At 36.0% G+C, this 4,065-nt stretch overlaps 1 long non-coding RNA gene across 2 annotated transcripts; it reads left to right on the top strand.

Annotated features, from left to right (window-relative positions):
- Nucleotides 1–2,837: 2,837 nt before the first annotated feature.
- On the top strand, nt 2,838–3,847 carry LOC108478615 (uncharacterized). 2 transcript variants are annotated; one of them, XR_001870319.2, is made up of 3 exons: nt 2,838–3,247; nt 3,419–3,573; nt 3,657–3,847. It is a non-coding gene; the product is annotated as an uncharacterized LOC108478615 (long non-coding RNA). The 2 variants fall into 2 exon arrangements; XR_001870320.2 differs by having other exon boundaries at nt 3,652–3,847.
- Nucleotides 3,848–4,065: the final 218 nt, after the last annotated feature.

Genomic DNA, 4,065 nt, shown 5'->3' with positions numbered 1-4,065 from the left:
CCTAGGTGCAAAATTACCATTATACCCCTAGGGTTAAATTTGACTAAAATGCATGATATTCTGATTCTGTTTGTTGTATGCCATGGCATGTATATCTATTGCATGGGATATGGGTTATATTGATGGAGGAAGCGTTCTGGTGGCTCTGCCACAAATATCTGTTTCTGGTGGCTCTACCACAATATCTGTATCTGGTGACTCTGTCACAATATCTGTTCTAGTAGCCATGCTGTAAATTTTGTGACGTATAGCGGATGGGTGGGTCGAGTAGTCTCCCCACATGGTGTAAGGTTGGCACGGGGGTGTATACGGATGGATATGGGTTGGGTTTTCTGTATACAAGATATATCTGTTCTGTTTCTGTTATGGGCCTATGGGCTTCATTCTAAATTTTGTATAGGGCTAAGGCCCAACTTAATCTGTTTCTGTGGTTTGAACTGATCGGGTTATTTTACACACTGAGTTTTCCAAACTCACCCCTTAATTTTATCCGTGCAGGTAACCCCCGACCATAGTGGACTTGGAGCTGAGAGGGATTCGGAGTGGCCACATGTTTTGCAAGCTCAATTTTCTTCTTATGACTTGATTAGTTTCATTTACTTTAATTGCTTTGGGTTTTAAGTTGTAATAAAGCCGCTTTAATTATTTTTAATTGCTTTAGTATGATTATTAGCTTAGGCATGATATGTATTTAAATGTTTGAAATTGAATAGCTCTAGGGCGCATTTTTAAAAGAAATTACCTGATTTCAAAATATCGTGAAACAAGACAAAGCTTCCGAAACGAAAACATTTTCTAAAATTAATAAGTGCTTTCAAAAGCTTAAAACGAAATGGTTTTTTTCTGAACAATCATTCAGTTAAAGTCTGGCAATGGTTGTGTGCATGTCTAGGAGTGGATCCGTAGAGAGCTTGGTACTTAAGTAGTCTAATAGACTCACCTCCTGTTTTTCCGGTATCCTACCTGGTGCACAGCTTCCATTCACTTTAATCTACAACGAAAATACTCTTTAAATCACTAAGAAAGATTTTAGATAAAACATGACCTATACAGTAACGCTCCAATGTGACACACCGGATTCGGCCGTAACGTCTGGGCCGGGTTTGGGGTGTTACAATATATATGTTAAGTAGTTGATCAAATTATGTCTAACATATGGAATATACCAAGGTAAGATTATAAATATGTATGCAAACAATGATATGCCTTATTGAATGATGGAATTTACTTAATTTAAAAGCTCGAATTGGTTGGTATTTGGATGTGAGTTTAAGTGCAAGTCATGGGTGTCACTTTGGGTGAGAAATGAAGCTAGAAATGACTTTATTTTGTCCACACGGGCAGACACACGGGTGTGTGTCTAGACCGTGTGTGACACACGGCCGGGTACATGGGCGTATAGTTAGGTCGTGTGTCCCCTGCAGCTTAATTTTGAGAAATAAAATGCTCAGAATTGAGCACATAGGCAGAGACACGGACATATATCTCATTCGTGTGTGCTACACAGACTAGAACACGGGCGCGTGTCTTGGCCGTGTGAAACCTGCACCCAATTTTGAATTGAATTAATTAACCCCACGGCCATGTGCACAAGTCAGAGAGTTACACGGGGTCGAACACGGCCTCTAGCACGGGTGTGTCCCAGGGTCACACGGGTGTGTCCCTTAGGCCACACGGGTGTGTGAGCCATACACATTGGAAAATTTTTGAAAATTCACGAAAAAAAATTCTTAGAGTTCCTAATTAAGTCCCGACTCGATTCTAATGCTTGTATTGGACCTCGAGGGTCCAATTAAGGGATGTTTTGGATGATCTCGATTAATGAATAGTAATTTATGGGAATTATTAGTAAAATATTCTAAAACTTTCGGTAATGCATCGAAACCCGGTTCTGACGACGGATACGGGTTAGTGGTGTTACTCATAGTCCATCATTTACTCAGGATTAAAGTAAGCCACACTTTAAATGTTAGAAGTGAATAAACTCATAAATGGATCAAGGATAAATTCAACCTAGGTCCTATTTGATGTATTGTTAGTCTAGACAATTACAACTATGTCTCCATCTTATGAGAGTCATTTGTTCCAATACCTAAACAAGGTATCTCCTAATTATACTTAATAGATGGCATAATAGTCCTTGAATCAATATTCTCAATTTTGATTCTTTGGACTATGGACCATTTAGATTACATACTAATATAAATTGTCTTCTCGCCTCATGACATGACCACATGATGTAACTTAATATTAGTCAAACGTAAGGTAATTAACGAGCGAATATTTGCTTATGAATTTAGTTTTGCATTCATAAACTATTAAAGAACAAATACAAAAGATAATGATGAGAATGATGAAATTTTATTAAAGCAATCTGTTCAAAAAAAGTACAAGCATATATGATAAAATAACTATACTAAAGGCACTAGATCTTTACACTTCTCACTACAAATAATTTTTCATATACTAACATTACTTTTACTGACTATCAAGTTTTGCCAATACCGGTACATCTACACAGATAGATTACTTGTTCATTAATATATAACGACCTTAGATTGACACATTTTGCTATCGTCGATATAAAACTATTTATAATGACAAATCAAATTTATCCATAGTATAAATCTTGTATATTCCAATAGTTAACATCGGTGTAGGATGAATTCTGAAAAAATAATTATACTTTTTTTATTTTTTAATGGGCAGTAATTTCAATTTTTTAAGTTAAAATAATAAAACACTCTATAACTATAATTTTATTTATTTATTCCGCTAATACATAGTTTTTAAATTTTACACTTAATAAAAAACGTTTAACTCTACTACAAAAAAAATCATTTTATCTTCAAAAAGTTTACTAACCCTAAAACTCATTTTTCCTTCTTTATTTTCGTTCTTTTCTTTCTCCGTTTCCTCCCTCTTCATCAAGCGATGAAGCTTGTAGATTTCATTTGTTGTTTAATAAGAACAACACAAGGGTGTTGTCTTCATCAAGCAATGAAGAGGGAAACCATTGTGATCACCGATATCACTGCCGTTGCCATACATCTACAGAGATCGGCAAGTGACGTTCTTGTTCTCACTCTCCTTTTGCCACTCTTTCACAGTTGCACCGCGACGTGTGGTGTCGTATCCAGGCCGTATCCACGTCGACTGTGTTAAACTCAGCAGGCTTTGTGTCTTAGCTATGGCGGGTAAAAAGAGTCCGAACCGTCTCAAATACTCAGCCCCTCGCTTCTCCAAGGTCTAATTTCTTCTCAATTTAGTAATTTTTGAAATATTAAGTGGAAAAAGAGTTAAAGAAATTGGAATTGGCAGGTAGATGGTTTGGTTTATGTGGAAATAAAAACAAGGCCTTAACAACTTCCTTTTGCATATTTTTGTTAACTTAATTTTTAAAATTTTTTAATTTCAGATTTTCACAGATTTAATTCTCCGTTCTATGAAGCTCCACGCTTTGTTACACATATCGATGATGCAAGCAGTGTCGCAGTTACTAAGTACTGTTTAGGGGTTTTCCCTCGTAGCAATACTCTAGAAGTGAGCATTTTGGATATGTGCAGTAGTTGGGTAAGACATTCTTGATGTCGAGCTCAGTCACTTCCTCTGTTGCATTGTCATGATGCTGTTCTCGCTTTTTCTGTTTAGGTCAGTCATTTACAGTCAGGATACAAACAAGAACAAATAGTTGGAATGCGGATGAATGACGAAGAAATCAAGCGAAATCCTGAGTACAATAATTATTCTCACTTTTTTAATGGTTGGATTATAAGTTGGTCATCGTTGTCATATAAGCAGAATTAGCTTTATATGCCAATTAAATATCATTTTAATTTTAGAATTAGCTTCGAATCTGGGTGCTTATATTAAATACTGTGAGAACCTGACATTGATAGTTTGCAATTAGAGACCATCTTAGGACAATCCAAAGTCTTGTATTAATTAAAAAAATCTAATTAAGTAGTCTGGTCGTATAGTTGTTGACTTAAAGAATTATTGTAGCCGATGATAAAGGGCGCAATTTCTTTGGTAGAGAGCTTCATTGATGCATTAGACTAGGAA

This window comes from Gossypium arboreum, chromosome 12 (assembly GCF_025698485.1).
Source record: "Gossypium arboreum isolate Shixiya-1 chromosome 12, ASM2569848v2, whole genome shotgun sequence".
Taxonomy (NCBI): domain Eukaryota; kingdom Viridiplantae; phylum Streptophyta; class Magnoliopsida; order Malvales; family Malvaceae; genus Gossypium; species Gossypium arboreum.
Note: the sequence above shows the minus strand (reverse complement) of the source record. Positions and strands in the feature narration are given on the sequence as shown.